The following is a 21330-nucleotide window of genomic DNA, read 5'->3' as shown; positions in this document are numbered from 1 at the left end:
TGGTTTTACAAATTATACCCCATTATAGTCCATCCATAAAGCCTTACTTCTAACCTTAATGCTCGAACACCATAGTGTCCCCTCGGTAAGGCCTAGAGCTTCGCACATTACGGTTTGCACCCAACAAATTCTGGATTACAATAAACAAAAACTTCATTTCCTAAACCATTTGCCCAATCCTCCACATCATCAAATCCTAACTTTATCTAAGCCGTCAATAATTTTCCCTCCGTACTCTACCGTTATAAACATGCAATACATATGTTTCTTAAACATATTATCATAGAGTACACTACTTTTTAGGCATGAAATCATAACCATTTCATGTATATCAAAACACATTTGTGGATACTTATATACCTACAAAACTTTATACATGGATAACATTCTCAATCAACAAAGATCATACACCATCACAAAACTCTCTATGAAATTAACATAGATACATGCCAACCATACAACATTCCAAGACTGGAGTATAGAAACTGACTTGATGCTTCTTTACCTCATCAGCTTATCTTTTTCGAACGCCAAAGCTTCTGTTCTCCTAACAACTAAGCATTACAACCAAGGTCATAAGTTAAAATCAATATTCCAGTTGGAAAACCCTTCAAAATTTATGAACACCGAAAGACTTAGAAGTTTGCTAGTACACTTGCTTATCTATCCTCTTGACTTGATCTATGAATATTGCCCCATGCAGAGCTCTTTTATCTTCTTCTTCTTTAAAGTAACTAAAGATGACAAAGAGAACAAAACAGGGTTCAGAAGAATTTATCCCGGGAATTCATTTCTTTGCTATTTATTGCCCTTCCCGCTTGATTATCAACCATATAAAAACTGTCAATTGGTAACCATTTTGTCTCCTGTTAAGGAACTAGTTGGTCTTGATCCAATTGAGCCAAAATTGGAAGTCAACGATGTCCAAATCAGCTACTAATTTAGTCCTTGTTTTTCAATAGAGTCACCAACTTATGGCTTCTTTCAATTTAACTCTCAATTATTCATAAATTATTGACTTAAATAAAACTGGGTGTGACAAAGCATATCTTCTAAAATTTGAATTACTAGCTCAGATTAGCCATCAGACTAGGGATGGAATGCGTCGCTGAAATTTAGTTTCATGCAATTGTTTCCAAAATCTTGAGGTTAAATGGGGACCTCTATCAGGTATGATAGATAAAGGTATGACATGAAGTCTAAATATCACATTAATATAAACTTTAGATAGAATCTAAGGCGACAAATCCATCTTTACTACCAAAAAATGGACCGACTAGTCAACCAATCAACTATCATTCAAATAACATTTTTTTTACTCAGAGATAACGATAGACCAATCACAAAATCCATCACAATCCACTCCATTTTCATTTGCGAATCGAGATAAGATGCAGCAACCTAGTAGGAACCTTATGTTCCACTTTAACTAACTAATAGGTCAAATATCTAGTGACATATTCAACGATCTCTCTCTTCATACTAGGCCATTAATATGTTTCTCATAGATCATGGTACATCTTTGTACCACAGGAAATGGGTTATCATGAACTTCGCAAAGTATCAACTCTTTTAAATCAGAATCATTAGAAACAAAGATTCGATTATAAAATCTCAAGCATCCATGATCATCTAAGCTAAAATTATCAATCGAGCCTTGTCGTATCATTCCCTTTTTTCTTAGATAACTTTGTATTAACAAGCTGTGCTTCAACTATTTGATCAAATAACACAGGTTTGATTCTCAAATCAACTAGAAAAATTCTACAACTACTAATACTGAGCCGAGCAAACATTTCTCATAGTTGCAACTTTCCTGCTCAGCGCGTCGTCTACTATGTTAGCTTTTCCAAAGTGATAGTCAATAACACAGTCATAGTCCTTCAACAACTCGGCCCAGAGATGTTATCTCAAATTCAAATCCCTTTGGGTCAGGAGGTATTTGATACTTTTTATGATCGGTATAGGTATGACACCTCTCACCATATAAGTAGTGGCTCCAAATCTTTAAAGCAAAAATTACAACAACAAGCTTTAAGTCATGCATAGGATAGTTTGGTTCATGTGTGTTCAACTTTCGTGACACATACATAGTTACCTTTCAATATTGCATCAAAACACAACCCAAATCGTACAATGAGACTTTACTGAAAACCAAAACATTCTTTCTAGATTCTGGCAATGCCGAAATTAGTGCTTCGGTCAACATCTTTTTCAGCTTTTTGAAACTCTACTAATATTGTGCATTCAAGATATATTGTATACCCTTTTTAGTAGTTTCATCATCGATACAACTATCCTTGAAAAGTAATTCACAAACCACCAGTAATATTTGGCCAAACCAAGGAAGCTACGAATCTCTAAGACATTTTTCGATAATATCCGGTAATATCGAACCATCTTTCTTTTTAACAAATAAAGTCAGAGCTCCCTAAGGCGATATACTAGGATGTATAAAGCCGCGGTCCAACAAATCTTGCAACTACACTTTTAATTCTTTCAGCTTAGTCAGCACCATTCGATACGGGGCAGCCGATACTGAATTCATACCCAAAAAGACTTCAATTGTGAACTCAACTTCCTGATTAGGTGGTAATCCCAGCAATTCATCAGGAAATTCACACACAGTTCAAATTTTATTTATCTGACCATCACTTAAACTCGAGTTAATAACGTAGGCCAGAAAAGTTTCACAACCTTGATGCGAAAGCTTATTAACCCTGATTGAAAAAATAGTCCAAATTGCACTATTTGTTCTGACACCCTTCACTTCCACAATATCGCCATTTGATTTCTGAACAGAAAATTACTTCTTTCGGCAATTCAAAATCACTCCATGCTCAGCTAGCCAATCTATACCCATAATCAAATTGAAGTCACCAAATGGTATAATCAACAAATCCACTGGGAAAAGTACGTTCTGAATTTCTAAAGGACACTGCTTGCACACTTGATTAACTAATATTGTTTGTTCTAATGGACTCGACACTGACATAGCTACTTTTGACATTTCAGGTCACAAACTCTCAGATTTAACCATTTCAGGATTTATATAGGAATGTGAGGAACCGGGGTCTATCAAAGCAGGAATCGGTTCAAAGAATAAAAGAAATATACCTGCTACAACACCGGTAGCATTGCCCTCCTTATGGGTATCAACAACATAAGCCTGTGTCGTTGCTCTGGCCTCTGGTTGATGAACAGATGACTCGTCTCTTCTTTTCAATTCACCTCTCGATGTAAAACTGCCACGATTACTCCCTCAACCCCTAATAGATGGAGTAAATCTCTGGGTAGAAGTAGGTAGATTAATATCATTCCTCAAACTATCTTGTGCAAAATGGTTTAGTAACCCACATCTAAAATAAGTCATAGTTTTCTTCCAACATTGGTCTTTTCTCTTTTTTCGTATAATATGCAAACCGAAACATAATCATCTCTGCTAGGGCCTCTCACACTACTGATAGAGACCATCAAATGTCTATTTTGGCTCTTTTCTCGTATTACAAATCTTAAAGCTGGCCTCCAATATTCTTGAGATTCTCTAGCCCGTTTAGAAAGTGGAAGCGAGCTAGAGTTTCTAACCCTTTTTTCTAGAAGTTCAGGGATTTTTAAATTTCTTATCTAGTCTCATCGCTTGCTTAGTCATCTTTGCTCGATCTGTCAAATCTAAGAATTCTTTTATCATGAATGGAACCAACAGAAACCTAAGCTCATCACATAGTCCTCGAAAAAACCGTTTACAACATTCTTCTTCTATCGGAATTAATTTCGATGCATATTATTTAAGCCTCAGAAACGCTCTTTCATAATCAACTACATTTAGCTTATCTTACTTTAATAACGTTACTTCTTGTTTCCAATTTTCCAAGTATAGTTCACCTACATACTTTTTCTTAAATTCAGACACAAAGAAAACCCAATCCAAAAAGAAGTGCACTCAAGTTGTCGTAAGATTCAACTTATTACTTCCAGCCACATCTCGATTGTTGAAGGATCAACTCATTTTACTTCTTTGAACTCAATGGCACCATATTTCCATAGTTATTTTATCAGAGCTCGTCAAACTAATATTGTTTGTGTATTCGATAGAGTAGCCCTAACTAATCGTTGAAGAGCTTGTACAATATTACATAATAAAATTTCATCTCCCTGATCTTCAAGTCTAGTTTTAGCAATATTAGGCTGTCAGGTGCTAGATGAACCCACATTTCAAGACTCTATTTTGATTTGATTCTTATTTTCAGTAGAGTGATTGTTGCTATTAGCATCATGAGCAACATCATTTCTCGATTCACTAGACATGTTTAGCTACAAGCAAAAACATAAGGTAATTAGCATCCAATTTTCTGACCCAGACTCGACTCAACCTTGGCATGTACCTTCTAGACCCATTTGTGAGCTTAATTTAGTCCAATAATCAACTAAACCTATAGATTTGAAACCACTAAATATAACACCCTTCACCCAATTCGGTCGCTAAACTTGAGCTACACGATGCTACACTGGTTAACAGAATAAACCACATGCATTTCTAACTTTAATAATCAATAAATTAACAAAAACCATTCATAATCCATGTTCATCATGATTTACAAACAATCCAAGTTTTAATCGAGCCTACGAAAGCTCTTATGTTGACTCGAGTACAAATAAGGACTAAATTGCAAACTTTTAAACAACTAGGTAAAAATCACTAAACAGGGTCCCATGGCAATGTGACAAAATCCAACCGTATAAAGCTGGAGTGACATGGTTGTGTATCAAGGTCGTGTATCTCACTGAAGCCGTGTGGACATAAATGCAAAAACTTATAAACATTCACACGGCCGCTGGGCCATGTCAAAGAGTAAGATCATGTGGAAAATCCAATAACCAAATCTATAGTACCACATGGGCATGTGGCCAGTCCATGTGACAAATTGTAACCATTGTGACCAAAATTTTCTCAAACAATAGTGATCACATGGCCGTGCCACTTGCACGTGTGTGTGTGTAAGAAAATGCCTTATTATGCAAGTTGCCAAACCTAATCTTCAAAAAGAACAATAAAGAAGATAGAATGTGGAATGTAGAAGTCCTAAAAAGCTTTTGAAATAAGAAGAATCCACAACTCCCTTCAAGCGGCTCTCTTTCCACTCCAAAAAAGAAAACTTGGCAAGAAAAAGTTTAAAGATGATCCCCACAATCTAAAAAGATTGTTAAAACTCTTCTAAAAAAAACTCAAGAACAATTCTTGAAAAGAAAAACTCAAAGAGAATTTAAATAATAATCAATTGAATGAATTGTATACAATGCAAAGGCCTATATATAAGCTAGCTAAATAAATCTAAATAAAACTCTTAAGTATAGTAAAACTCTAATTAATCTAAACAAGAAGTAGTTTTAAACTAAACTTTCTTGTTGACATAAAACTCCTAAATAGCTTAAACTACTTAATAATTATTAAAAATTCGGAATAATAAAATAATAATAACTTATAGATACAATATTGGAATCATAAATAATAAAAATTAAGCCCAAATTCCAAACCCAATATGATATAAACTCGAATTAAAATCCTAAAACTCGTAATTCCCGTCATAATCCCGTTGAAAAATTCTGCTCGCGCAATCTTCACTAAAACAGTCATAACTTAAACTCCTGAACTCAAAATCAAGTGATTCAAAGTGAGTTTTGAAGCTAAGAGATAGATCTTCGAACACAATGAGATATCTCAACCCAGAAATGTCAGGATCCCATCCAAAAAGTCATTGCAAGTCCGCTGATTTCTTGAGATGAAAAATTGATAACTTCGGTGAATGAAATTTAATAAATTTCACCCTATCCATGCATGTATAAAAACCATGCAAAAACTTAACATATCCTATTTCTAACTAATATGCCTCAAGGAACCATTACACAACATGAATCAATTCAAAAATTCATTCCCTTTCATTCCAAGATAGAAAATAACCATGCATATTGCTCTGTATGTAAACAAAATACCAAGACTTCAATCACCTATAATTGACCATATTGCCAAAATAACAACCTATAATTTTGAGAGAAAATTCCACTCTATAAATCATGAACATAACATTCAATCCAATAATTAACTATTAATCCACATACAATATACCATACGTTCATGATATTCTACCACATTTCTCACAACTAATATTGCATTCAAAGTTACCATTTCAAGGTATAGTTGATTTCCTATAAAAGAGTTATCGTTTATAGTAAAATAACACACCAAAAATATAAAAGATTAGAATGGTGGTGTTCGAAGTGCATGATTCAATTTGTAATATAGTTTAGTACAACAAAACACTTCAAAGTATTTTGAGAGTCATATCCAAGGGAGGATGGAATAAATGTATGAAAACTTTTTTACAATAATAAGTCTAAATAGTAATAAATAATTCCTATATTACGAAAAATCAAAAAATTGATAATTGAGAGGAATTATATAATTAAAATAAATAAATAAACATGAAAATATCAAAAGACTAAAATCACTAAACTAATCAGGAAGATTAACTCGCTTCAAGGTTTGTAATTAACTTCGGGTTAGGATTTTAGGGTGGATTAGGTACCTATTAACCAATTATTAGCTCCTAACTCTAATTAACTAATTGATTGGTTGATACTTGCATATTTTTTGACCTCATTTTCTCAACCAAGATACATTACAATTTACACGGTTCGACATACCTCATGACCTCGTTTAGCGTATGATTACTTTATTCGGTTGACAATCCTAGTGATTTAAGAACCTGTAATCATACCAACTAACCCTCTCGAGAAATCCTAAATCTTCCATTAATCACATACCCATCCACTCGTTTAACCTTCCCCAAGGTATTTAGTCACTTACATTATTCATAATCTCGATCTCAATTGAATAAATCATGCGAAGAACACGATTGAATCGGAAGAGAAAAGAGATTTGAATAATCATGGATTAGATATCGAATGGAGAATAGAGTAGCAAATCAATTGATTGGAATAAAGAAATAAATCAAATGAAAAGAGAAATTAAACTAAAATAGTTTACTAATATAGATAATGTAACGACCTAAAATCTGGCCTAGAAGTTTAGACCAAGTCCCAGAGGTTACATTGATTGCCAAAGTGATCTGAAACAATTTTACAAATGAGTTATTAAAATCTTATACGAACACAGTTATTAAAATCGAACTAAATAGTTTAGCCTTTTTAGGATTCAAAATAGAGAATTCAAGTCACGTCGAAGGCGTTTGAAAGTAAAGTTTTGAGTTTCTAGAATTTAAAACAAAACTGTTTACGAAAATCCAAAATTTGATTGTACCACAGTCTTTATAGATGTTTACAGTCCTAAATAGTTCAAAAATTTAAAAAGTCTAAAAAGTCATTTTATTAGTCCGTCTAAAACATATCACTCTAAGACCTCCGGCATGCCAAGTCCAGCTACAGAAAACAAAGGTACCTACAAAGGGATAAACTAAAGAGGTAAGTTACACGACCTCAGTGTGAGTTCAGAAGTGACAGAAAAACGAACACCAAATTGTTACAATAAAAAAATATCTTAATGGCAATCTGATATATGAATAGTCTTTACAAACAAATCAAATGTATCAGTACTGAAACACATCGATCTATAAACAGTTAGTCTCACAATCAGACAGAAAAATAGAATGCGGAATGAATGCAACAAGTAATAACTAAATAAATAAACCACCCATCCAGCCCAAACACCTCTCCATCCCTCGATCACACCCCAAAAGAGTTGTTTAAGTTCATCCAACCAAACACACCACATAGGACCTCGAAAGGCCCATCCAACCCTACACACCATGTAGGTTGACTAAGCCACTAAGAAAATAATACACAGCAAGGCTGGCGTATATGTAGTACAGTACAGTGCACTGCCAAATCAGAATCAGTCTTCCTTTTCTTCAGAACCCAACCCAAAAAGATTAATACAAATGCAAAATGCATACCATTCATAGACAGACTTACAAAAATAGAATATGAAATCAGAAATGCACACATTCAAATGTTCAGAATAAGAATCAGATATAACATAACATCAATCAAAACTCAATCGAATCGCTTAATTAGAGCTATGATTGCGAATAACGCACAAGTCCAAGCCGAAACAAAATCCCTACCACCCTTACTAAGACCTAGCTAAGGGTCAAAACACATAGAATCAGAATTAGAACAAAAACAAACACAATACAAACATTGGCGAAACAAGGCCACACGGCCGTGTGTCCCGACCGTGTAGAAGTGCCCAGGCAGTGTAAGGGGTCTACACGCCCGTGTGAGCAACCCATGTAACTCACTATCCAAAAGTACTAAAATTAATGGCAAACTAGACAAGGCCATTTGGAAATCTCACACGCCTGTATGAAAATCGAAAAAATCCCCAAATCATACCCTCACGACCGTGTGGCACCAAAAATCACCCAAAAACCCTAATTCCCAATTTCAAATGGCTGTGTGGACGGCCTGTGTGCGTCACATGCCCGTGTGGCCAGTAGTGTGGTCATGAAACCACACCAAAATAGGCTAAAAATCGTGGTTTAAACATCAAAACGGCCCCCTACACTTGGTAACTCAGAACTATACTAGAATTTACAAAATAGCATGCAATCCAATACCCAAAATCAATAGTTTTAAAGAACATACAAGAAGTTGCCTAATTCCATAGAATCCAACAGCAATTCGATACCAAAATTGAACAGTTTCAAAACACACACCTTAGAATGCGATAACAAGCACCGAGAACTGCTCAATTTGCTCTATTAAACCATTTGAAAATCTCAATTATACACGTAACTAAATTATTAGCATTCATTCCAAAAACGTAACTGAAATCGAAGCAATTCTTCTTTTAATTCCAAAGACAAAACTTACCCAATTTCGCACTCAATCAAACATAACACACAAGGACAATCAGCCAACAACGTCGATACTAAAACCCAGAATTGGCGGTAATTAATTCGCCAACAACGAAAGAAAGAAAGGTAAAAGAACCAAAAAGAATAGCAAGAACATGGAAAAAAATAGGAAACAAAAAAAGGGGAAAGAGAACGTGCAAAAGTATTTTAGAAACAGCTTATTTTTTCCCAAAAATAAAAATACAATAAAATAAATAACATAAATATATATAACTTAAAAAAACACAAATCAAATTAATTCCTCAAAAACACATGAGGATTCGAACCCAGAACCTAGAGGTAAACTAACACACATCCAACCATCGAACCAGTAGGCTCATTCTAACATTAAAATGCAGAAATCAACCCAATTGCTCAACCTACTCACTGACCCTAAACACAAATCTCAAAACTTCTAACCTCAAATTTTGGGGTGTTTCAAATAAACTCTTGGATTGAAACTAATTCCAAGAGGAAAAAATAAAGAGTTATGAAAAGTCGAAAGAAAATTAATCTAATCTTACTCCTAAATTATTAGGGTTTTTGAGTGCGTCTAGGACAACTTGGTTACATCCAACCTCTAATTTCTTCTTTATAGAAGTGTTGGCAGCACAAATTAGGTCTTCGGCACATTCAACGCGTTTGTATAAAGTTGATTGGCTGGAATAAAATATCCTTGACATTCTTGGGCATCACGTCGACCTATGTCACGCCATGCAATGTCTATGGCACGACATGGCACGCAAAATTTTCCTTGTATTGTTCATTTCATACTTTGACGTCACGGGATGCTTGTGCATCACTCGTCCCTTACTTTCATGTCAATTGGGCCTATAAATCTTTATCCTACACACTCAATTATATAAATTAGTGCTACCTAAAGCTCGTGTCGATCTATTGGGTTACAAAACTTATAAAATGTTTTAAAAACACTTATTTTATTAATATTTAATCCTAAGTCCTAAATATAAAAAAAGCGTATTATAAAATACTAAATTGCATAGAAAATAAACTTTTTAAGTGTAAAAATAACCCAAATTGACTACTACATTTGACGTCAGACTTTTAGCCAAACAATGGGTATAAATAGAGCTTCGAACAGGCTTTTAGCCAAACGATGGGTTGAACCCTACTGAAAATCATCAGTGTGTCGTGCCCTAGCATGTGCACAACGCGACACGACGACTAAAATTTCTCATATTTGATATGAGGATGTCGTGTCACGCCATAGAGGTCCTATGTTGCGCCATGATGACTGATTTCTGGGCTTTGAAACGATCGTGTTGTGCCATGGCTTCGGTGTGTTGCGTTGCCTCAACCCCTTTTCTTGGTACACTGATGTCCTCCAATCGTTCGTTCTTACCCTCGATTGGCTTCGATTTCTTTCATTCCACTCAGGAACATGTTCACTCCTAATTCTGGTATGCAATATTAATAATAAACTTCTAAAGTCTAACTACTAAATAATAATATACAATATGTACAACTTAATCTACTTCTGATAGGTTGATCTATGTGATGTTTTTACGCTCGTCCAGCGTAAATTTCCTATGCTCTTCAAGTTCCCATATCTCGCCCTTCCTCTCTGATATAGCGCTACATTCTAAGGCTTTTTTTCTCAACCTCGAATTTGAAGGTACCTTCAAAATATTGTTTCAATCTTTGTCCATTCACTAAGAAGTTTCTGCCATCTTTGGTTGTAAGTTCCACAGCGCCATGGGGGAAGACGAGATCTACCGTAAATAGTCATGTTCACCTTAATTGTAGCTTTCCTGGGAAAATATTTAATCTAGAGTTGAAAAGTAATATTTGTTGTCCCAGTGAGAAGGATTTCAATTTGATCATTGTGTCATGTCTCTTTTTATCCTTTTCTTTTTCTTTTTTTTAAAGTTTGGTGGTTTTATATGCCAAATATCTGAACTCTTCTAATTCATTTAGCTAGAATTTCATTGGCTAAGGTTGGATCCAAAATCATTTCGTTGATTGCCCAATATGCCTTCTTTTCTAACTTTATTGGCAAATGCAGTTTTTCCTATAAACAAGCTTGTATGGTGACATACCCAATGGTGTTTTGTATGTTGATCAGTAAACCCATTGAGTATCATCTAATGGCATGCTCCAATCCTTACAACTTTGATTTACTATATTTTCTAAAATATGGTTGACTTCTGTATCTGATGCCTGATGCTGGTAATTTTATGCCTTCATCACTGATTAAGGCCCTAGAAGTTCCAAATCGTGCGAATATGTTCTTCCCCAAGAATTTCACGTTGCTTTCATATCATTAGTTGGTAGAGCAATTGCTTCTTCCCACTTTGAGACGTAATCCTTTGAGAGAAGTATATTGTTTTTCAAAGGAATTGGGCAATAGTCCCATAAAATATATGTCATAAACGTCAAAGATCTCTACTTCCAAAATCCCATTTTGCAGCATCTCATCCCTTCTCGAAATGTTCCCTATTCTTTGGCATCTATCACATCTTTGCACAAATTCATACGTGTCTTTGTTTATAGTAAGCCAATAGAATTTGAATTGTAGCACCTTTTATGTCGTTCTTTTACTTCCGAAGTGGCCTCCGCATGAAGATGTATGGCATCCCTTTAGAATATTTTAAACCTTTTCTTCAACTACACAATATTGGATTAACTGATCGGCATATTGTCAAAAAACATATAGTTCCTCCCATGTATTTTTTCTTGTATCATACTTAATCTTCTTTTTTTGTGCCTATGTTGCATCCATTGGGAAAATACATTAGGCTAAAAAATTGGCAATGTCTACATACCAAGGTCTTTTCGAAATCGTTTTGAGTCGGAATAGCTACTCATCAACGAAGTTCTCGTTTATTTCCATTTCCCTTTTTCCTTCAGTTTCTAATTCCAATTGTGACAAATGATCTACAACTTGATTTTATGTCCCTTTTCTATCCAAAATCCATAAATCAAACTCTTGAAAGAGTAACACTTATTTCATTAGTCTTGCTTTTGATTCTTTTTTTCTTCATCACGTACTTCAATGTTGAGTGGTCCGTATAGACATAAATTCGGTTTGCCATAAAATATGGTTTGAATTTCTCACATGCAAATACAACTGCTAACATTTCTTTCTTCGTGGTAGTATAATTACATTGAGCTATATTAAGTGTCTTACTTGCGTAATGAATGTCGTGAAAAATCTTGTCTTTGTTTTGTCCCAATACTACTCCAATTGCATGATCACCGCATCACACATAATCACAAAAGGATTTGTCTAATAAGGGATAACTATAATAGGTGCTAAAACTAATATCTTCCTTAGAACATTGAAACCCTGGATGCATTTTTTGTTGAACTTGAAAGAAACATCTTTTCGAAGAAAATGGCGTAATGGTTTCGAGACTTGTGTAAAATCTTTTATGAGTCATTTCAATAATTTGCAATTTACTTAATCATGGAGTCAATCCAAAAGAAGTACCATGGTTGAAAACTCCTTATTATATACTCTTTACGAAAACTATTCATCCAACTGCTTTGTTCAATGATCTTGTCATGTGTGTTACCCTCATATGATATCCTTGATTTCTTTGAGTTAAATCTATTCATTCAATACAATCTTATTTTATCTCATTGTCACCATTGTGTCTTCTTAATTATTAATATGATCACCATCAACAAATGACTATGATAAATTGCTCGTTTGAGAACAAGCAACCCATGACCATGTTCCATATTTATCAATCCACATAATGCCAATGAAAGGATATCGTTAATTCTATAATTGAGTTATGAATTCCATTGTTGCTAGTAAATCCATGCCATACACAATTCATGTACCCAACATACTGACTCTGAGCTCGATCATCTCTAGAGTAGAAGCCTCCACTTATATCAAACCACATGAGTTACGTGCGCATGGTCAATGACTAACTCAGGATTTAGGTAAATCACACCATAAACGTCACAAGTGAATTAAATCACAAATGAATTCAGAAGTAATTCGTCTTGTGTCCAGTCCAATGTATCATTTTTTTCAATCAATATATCTATGTCTCTACCTTTGGAGTCAACTTCTTCGATAGCCAACACTAGCCATCTCCCCAATTGGAATTGTAAATTACATAATAATCCTTCTAATTATTTGAATTAAATGCTCACTTTGATTATTTTACGGGATTACAGACTCGTTTAGATTATCTACTAAAGTTAGTGGTCTTTCTCGCAATGTAAACATTCTTATAGTGCCACTTATCATCAGTTTGAGCTTAGACAATCAATGAGCTAATATTTGTTTGTCACAATTTTGCTATGTATTCAAAACATGAAAGATAGAAACACAAAAGATATAACAATGAAATGTGAAATTAACTTTATTATTCATCATTCAAATACATAGAAAACAATTATATGTTTACTACAATATGGGTACATTTCCCAACACTTTTAGTCAACAATTCATCAATTAAAAAAATCACCATGTATAGACAAACAGATTTGAGCTCCACTATACACTCAACTACCAGCTTCCACTCTACTTCCCCCCTTTTTTTTTGAAAACACTTAATAATCAAAATGCTAAATATCCTGTAACACCCTTCACCCGACTCGACAGTTGACTCCAAGCTATAGGATGTCGCATTCATTGTTAGAGCAACTATAGTCTATTCTCAGTAAAAATAATCATTATTACATGTAATTCAATGTCAAACACATTCATTTATGGATAAATAATCAAAATTGGGTCTTAATCAAGCTTACAAAAGCTCTTTTATAAACCCAAATTCAAAATATGACCAAATTGCAAAGTTTTACAAATTTCTGAGCCAACATCATGATGTCATCTTTTCCATGTTGTGATATCACCAAATAGCTTGTCACATCACTATGTTAGGCCACTCAATACCGCAACGTCGCATAATGTCAATCAACGTTGCGACAAGGAAAAATGGTCGTCGGACAAGGACTTTGTTTTTGGTAAAAATGAGTCATTTGGTACCTATTTCATGTTTCCAATCAAACCAACCATTATGCTCACCTAAAAACATTTCATACCATAACAAGTCATTGAACCATTTCTAATCAAAATCAATTCGATATAAGCTCAACCTATTACAAAACTATACATTTCGATACAAACAATCAAATGTCATCCAAACCAACCAACCAAAGACCAATCTTATCTATGCCAATTCAAGTTCAATCATGCCATCTCATTTTCATTACAAACACTTAAGCATATAAGCACATTTATTCACTCAACTTACCATTTCATCTATATGTAATTCATAGCATATCTACATGACATTTTTAAGTTTAAAATTATGTACTAAACCACATTAAGCATAGCTAATCCATACACCATATGTTATATACCAAACCTTTCATACACTCCACATTTTCCACAATATCAAACATACCATATAAATTAGAAAGTAATCATTTCATTAACACTTTAACCCTATATACATACCACAATCCTAACACAAAATGACCAAAAAACTATCGATTCGGTGATAGGATAGTTTGAGCTTCAAATCGATTTGGTGAGACATATTCCGTAATGTAACGATCTACAAGGAAAAGGGAAAACAACTAGGTAAGAATATAAAATGCTTAGTAAGTTCATATGAAAGTTACATTACTTACTTTAATCAATTCAACAAGCTAAAATATTAATCACATTGGCATTCAATATGGCTTTCCTTGACATAAATTGATGTAACTAATAGATATCATCATATACAACCAAATAGGTTAGTCAATTTGCATAATATGTACATTGGGCAAGAATTCACATAACACCTCTCAAATTAAATACATATGCAATACAATTCTAAATCATTCCAAGTTTCCATTTCCATTAGATTAAAATTTCACCCAAGGGAACTATTGTAAAATGGACTTGAATACACGGGGATATTTTGCTCACGCAAGCTAACATATATCACGGTTGCTCACACAAACTAACAATTTAACTGAATTTTTCACACAATATGACATCATATCAAGGTTACCTGTCCGGGCTAAACCAACGATACGTATAACCTGAGAATCTAGAACAAATTCTAGATCTCATAACATGTAAATACCTAATCAATTATGTGTATAACCCTAATGGCATGTCATAAGTATCCTAATCTTTTACTAAGTTTACACGGGCATCATTATCGTACTACCATATCATTAGCAAACACTGTACCAATTTACATATTTCATTACAAGTCCTGTAATTATGCAACATTCATATTGGTACTACATGCGTTCTCGGAATAGCTAATATTTTCATGATTTTTAGTTCAATCCATTTTGAGCCAACTATGTCATTCACCAAATTCACTTCAATCTGAACATGTAAATAAAATAAAATAACATTTAGCATAACATAAAATAAAGCAGTAAGTTCCATATGAACTTACCTAGTCAAAACAACAAACAAATTAAATCTTTAGGGACTAATCGATAATTTTGGCTTTTCCTCTATTATTTCTGATTTGGTCCAATTTTTAATCTATACAATTATTAGTTTCAATTCATCAATACCAAACATTTATACACTATTCCATGACATGTATGAACCTATATGGTTTCATTTTTTGATAACCCTAAATATTTATAGTCCTTAAAATCGAAATAGCCATAACATTCAAAATTAAGCTTCGATTTGAAAATCTAACTCAATTGCATTCATATAAACCCTTCACTCTCTAATTATACCAAAATTTCACCTTAATTTCACAATTTATTCACTTTAGTCCTTATGTACAAAACAACAATTAAACATTACAATCTAGTCTTTTTTTTCATAATCTAAACTTAAAATCTATCAATTTAACACCAATTTCTCCAAGAAATTGTAACGTCCTAAATAATTTATTTCTACTTTTGTAAATATCTGACACAAATGTGTATCTGCTTCAGTGGTTAAGTGTTCTGGTTAGGTGTGAGAGATCTTGGGTTCAAATCTCACTTTCGTTAAATTATGTTATTTTTGGAATTAAGCCTTATCCCTGTTTAGTGGACTTATATTAAATTATCCATTAAGTCATATCAGAATGAGCCTGCTAGTTCTAGTGGTAAGGAAGTGGATTTGTTAGAGGTCATGTGTTCGAATCTCTGCGTGAACAAGGGAGTTAATTTTACTCCAGTTGTCTGAGAGTGTTTGGATAGAGATGGAATTCTGTAGTAGTTGAGATTGAGGGGTTAGTAGGAGAGATTTGAGGGAGTTGGAAGTTAATTTGATAATATCTTTATTTTTTCCTTTTTCTAAATTTTCTCTCTTTCCCAAAACTTTCTAACGTCAATTCTTCTCTGTTCTCTACCATCTTCTCTTCTTCTTCTTCTTTCTCTGTCAATTCTATTCTATTCTCTGCTATCGTAATCTTGTGTTTTGATAATACGGTGTTCTTCGAGTGTCTTCGGAAAATGAGGTTTCATTTAACCACAAGTTTTGGTTCTGTTAACAGGTTGGGGTTACTCAATTCGTGGGGTTTTCATTAATGGAGTAATCTAAAAGGATAGTAATTCGTGAGAGCGCTTCTGTGCAGGAATTGACAGGGAATCTTTGGTTAATGCTCCAGTAGTTTAATACGCTTTAAAGGTGGTTGTCGTTGACGGTAAGTTCTTGCATTATTTCAGAATAATGAGTTGATTCGTAAATTAATTGTTAAGTGGTCAATGGATTACTGTTTCTTAGGTTTTAGAAGGCTCGAGGTTACTGTAGCGTCTTAAACGAACCAACTCGAAACGTAAAAAATTAAATTTTGGCAAAAGCTAAAAATGGCCACTTTCGATACCAGTGTGGATGGCCGTGTGTGAGACACGGTTGTGTGGTCCACGTAGGCATAGTCGTGTGTAATACATGGCTATGTGGTGACTCAAATATGGCCATGTGGGCCACACAAGCTAAGAAAAATTGGGTGTGTGGGCCCACACATGTATGACACACAGGAGTGTAGATTTTGGGCCAGGCCGTGTGGGCCACACAGGCATGGCCAATATCGGCGTATGGGCCCACACGGGCATGGAGGCCCATTTTTTTAAAGTTCTCCCTAGGGTCACACGGGTCGCTCCGATCAACTATGGGCCTACTGTAGGGTTGGTAAGGGCTAATTAAAACCCTAATTTGTATGCTATGATATTCTGATAGTCTTATCTGAGTAGGATACTAAAAGTATTCCTGACTGTACTATTATATGAATATCTGATATCTATGTATATGCATGTCGAGCATGTTAAATCCGTTATATCTGTCTCTAATTTCTATATTTGTTATTGGGGTAGGATCTGTACATGAGGAGAAAGTATTCTGTTCAGCCTTAATCGCCCATTTTCTTGCAATTTGGCTGCATATATTCTGATATGTGTCTTAATGGCACAATGTGGTGTGCAGGGGTGGGTGGGTGTTTTTAACTCCACATGGTGTGATGGGATGGTCGGAGATGGTGTGTAGAGGATGGGGGTAGGATTTATGCATATCTGCTTCTGTAATCTGAATCTGAATCTGATTCTGCATCTGAAACTATATCTGTTTTCGACTGGGAATATACTTTTGTATGTTTGTATACTTAATTCTGATGGGTTACACACTGAGTTTTCATAAACTTACATATGTTGTATGTTTTGTCAGGTAATCCATAGACTTAGGCTGATCAGTACGGCAGAGACTCAACAATGACCACTCGTTCGGTCATTGTTAGGTTTAGCAATTTATGGTTTGATTTATGTTTTTGGTATTCACTATGAGAGTTTGTACTTTTGGAACTCTTTGGAATTTATGTTTTTAAACTGATGATTTTGGTTTGCTAATTTTCCACTTGCTTGGTTAAATGGTTTTACGAAGTTGATAGTTTTTACACAAAAAGTGGTTTTCTTAAAAATACGGTTTGAATTTCTAAATGCATCGGTTTTATTAGACTTCTACTGTATAAATAGGTTTTGGAAAATAAACTAAATGGATATAAACTATATGAGTTAAGTAATTGAAATGACTTTACGCAACTAAACCCATTCTCTGTGACGTCTCCAGATTCGGCCATAACATTTAGGCTGGATTTAGGGTGTTATAGAAATCAACAATGAAAACTTTCAAGAACATTAACACTTTTGCAAATTGGTATATAGGCTAGCTAAATCAAGCTCCCATGACCTCAAATACATAAAAATTATAAGATGGGGACTTGGAAATATTACCTAATGTGTGGTCAAATGCTTCAAGCATTCAACCATGGAGTTTTCATGTTTCTCTTCTCAACAGACGGTGGGAAAGATGATAACTTTCATATTTTCCCATTCGCTTTACTTATACACATAATTGAAATTTAATTAATCAAGTTTTTTTTCTTAATTAAACATTAGTTTATTATACTTTAAACTTGAATTAATTAAGTATAATAACATGCACATCATCATCCACTATGCACTAATTAAAAATGACCTATTAGTCACTTTAGTCCTTTGACTAATTGTTATTTAAATCCGTAAGTATTTGGTTAAGTAAAAACCTATAGCGATAAAACTTTTACAATTTAGTCCTATACTTAAATTAACAATTAATTCGACAAAATTATCATACCAAACTTTAATATGCTACTATAATAACTTCATAAATATTTATTTTTAATTATTACAAACCCATTTTACAAAAATGTGGTTCTAAAATCATCTTTTTCGACACCACATTGCTCAATGGCTCTTACTAACTGCAGATCTTGTGCAATAAGTATTGATAAATCAAATTGGGAAAAGATAAAATGTGTCTAGCATGTAACTTCTCAGCATGACTTACCACCTGATCAAACACAAGCTACCCTAGATCAAATTCCACCATCTCCACAACCTTCTTTATCAGGGTTGTTGCCCCCGGTCCCACTTCATCTATTTGATTATTGGGGACTCAATTTCTTATACCAATGCCATACAGGGCTACATATGTAGTGGTTAATGACGAAGCTCTAATGCTTCCCTTCTTAGGCCAAGTACGATGGACATTATTAGTAATAACAATAATAGTTGTGTTCAATAATTCCTCTAGCTCTACCAGGCTTCAACTAGTAGTTAAGAACCTACTTGATCAATGAAGAATTGAAATTGTACCACCGTCCATGCACATAAACTTTTTAAAAGAGTTTGTTCTTGTCATCTATGATACTTTTTATCAAGTAGGCATAGAACTCTAGCACCACTTGCCTTACATAAGGCTTGAAAAGTGTGAAAAAACGAAGAGACAATGGGTCATTCACTTTAGATATAACTATTTTAAGGATAATCTTACTTTTGACTTCAAGGAAAAGCTTGGCTTGAGAGACAATCTCGAACTTGTTTAGTTCTACACTCAATTGGTACAAATTGAAAACATTTGTAACACCCCAAAATTTTAATAATTTAATTGTAAGAATCTGCAGTAGTTAGATTTTTGTATCTCTGGTTCTGTGCTTTGCTTCTGTGTATAAGGTTTGGATTTCGAGTCACCTCATTAAAAGTTTTGTTGTTTTGAAATCAATCCATAAACACATGTTACCTGACTAAGTTCAATTCAGTGTAAAATTGTGTCAAAAATGAGCCTACTAGTTCACTAGTTAAACATTTGTTTGTATTCTATATGGTCTCGAGTTTGAATCCCATCATATGCGCTAGGAAAATATTTTTGTCAAATGCCAGAAATTGGCCTGGAAGTTAGGAAATTAGTGAACAATAGTTTCTTCTTCTTTATTTTATTTATTTATTTTTTTGATCATTTTCTATCTTCTTTTCTTCTTTTTCGTTTTCGATTATTTTGTTAATCGGAATAGTAGGGAAATACAGGATTAACGAAAACTCTATTGTTAGTCACTAGTTAGAAGGCTGTCGGGTAAGTAATTGTTAATGCGAACATCTCCGTAATTTTTTTGGCCCTGTAAATTGCTTAGAACGGGGTATTTGTTTGAGTTACAAGAATTTCTTATTAACAATTGTGTACTTACCTAGCAGGCGAGGCTATTAACAACAAGAAATAGCAACAAGACTATCTATTTGATTGTTGCTGAAGTCTCGGTAAGTCTGTGTCAGTTGAAATTTTTGTGTCAAAAGTTTCGACATAGGCATTAAGTGAGTAATCGGGAAATTCTATTGAGTAAATGGCTAAATTATGTTACTGAATGCTTATTGTAGGCTTTAGGGATCTTCAGAGTTGTTGTCTCTCCGAAATCTTTCCAGGTGCGTATCGAAAACCTTAGTTTTTGCAAGTTTCAGTCTCCAAAAATGGTGGTTGTCAACACCGCATGGCCAAGCATACGGGTGTGTGACTAGGCCGTGTGGTTCATACAAGTGTGTGGTAGGCCGTGTAGGTGGTCGTGCAACTCACTGTTCATCGATTTAGAGCCACACGGGCATGTGTTCAGGCCGTGTGTGGCAATGCTAGTGCAGGGTTCACACGGGCATGGGACACAGGCATGTGTCTAAGTAGTGTAACTCACTGTTTGTGACTTAAAACCACACGGGTAAGCACACAGGTGTGTGCCCAAGAAATGTGAGTCACACGGGCAAGGATACGGCCGTGTAACTCTCTGTTTATGTTTTAGAACCATACGGGCAGAGTACATTGGCGTGTGCCTAGGCCATGTAAGCCACACGGGCAAGGACATGGGTATGTATCCAGGCCGTGTGACATTGTAAAAGAGGCCTGAAACACATTTTTGAAGCCGTAAATGTTGTTTATGACTGATATTAACTTCCCCATTGTATGAATGATCTGAATTTGACTGAATGAGAACTCTCTGATAATCTGTAATGACGTAGGAATATCATAAAAGTATGTGTATTATGGATAATTATATTCTGCATTTGCATGGGTTGGGATGTTATGAAGAAGGAAGTAATCTACTCTAAATCAGTGGTTAAGCCATCAAGTCTATAGTTTTGATTCTGGCGCATTGTCACATTATGATTCAGCAGCTAAGCTGTGTTACTGTAAACTGACACTGTGTAGTGTGTAGGGTTGGAAGGGCATTGCATGCCCTTATCAGTGTGTTAAGATGGGCGAAGATGGTGTGTAACGTATGGGTTTAGGAATATCTGCATCCGAATCTGATCTGCAATGTATATGAACTGAACTTGTATATATATACATATATATAACTGACCTAATCTGAATCTGAACTGAAATTAATCATGTATCGAACTGAATATCTGAATCTGGAACTACTTTATAAGTGAACATTAATTGAATAAACTTCTTGTACACACTGAGTTCACAATTCATTTTGTTTTGATTGGATTTTAGGTGGTTCCTAATCTTGATCGGGTCGGCGCAGCGGATGCTCAGTCAAGCATTTATCTTTCTTAAGTAGTATATTAAAAATTTCAGTAAACTATAACAGTAGAAATTTGGAAGATTATACACTTAATTAATTTGTGATGAATGTGATGTGAAGCATGGTTTTACTTTATTGTGTTGCTTGTGTGACAT

The sequence above is a fragment of the Gossypium hirsutum genome, chromosome A13 (genome assembly GCF_007990345.1).
Source record: "Gossypium hirsutum isolate 1008001.06 chromosome A13, Gossypium_hirsutum_v2.1, whole genome shotgun sequence".
Taxonomy (NCBI): Eukaryota; Viridiplantae; Streptophyta; class Magnoliopsida; order Malvales; family Malvaceae; genus Gossypium; species Gossypium hirsutum.
This window is presented reverse-complemented; position numbering follows the sequence as displayed.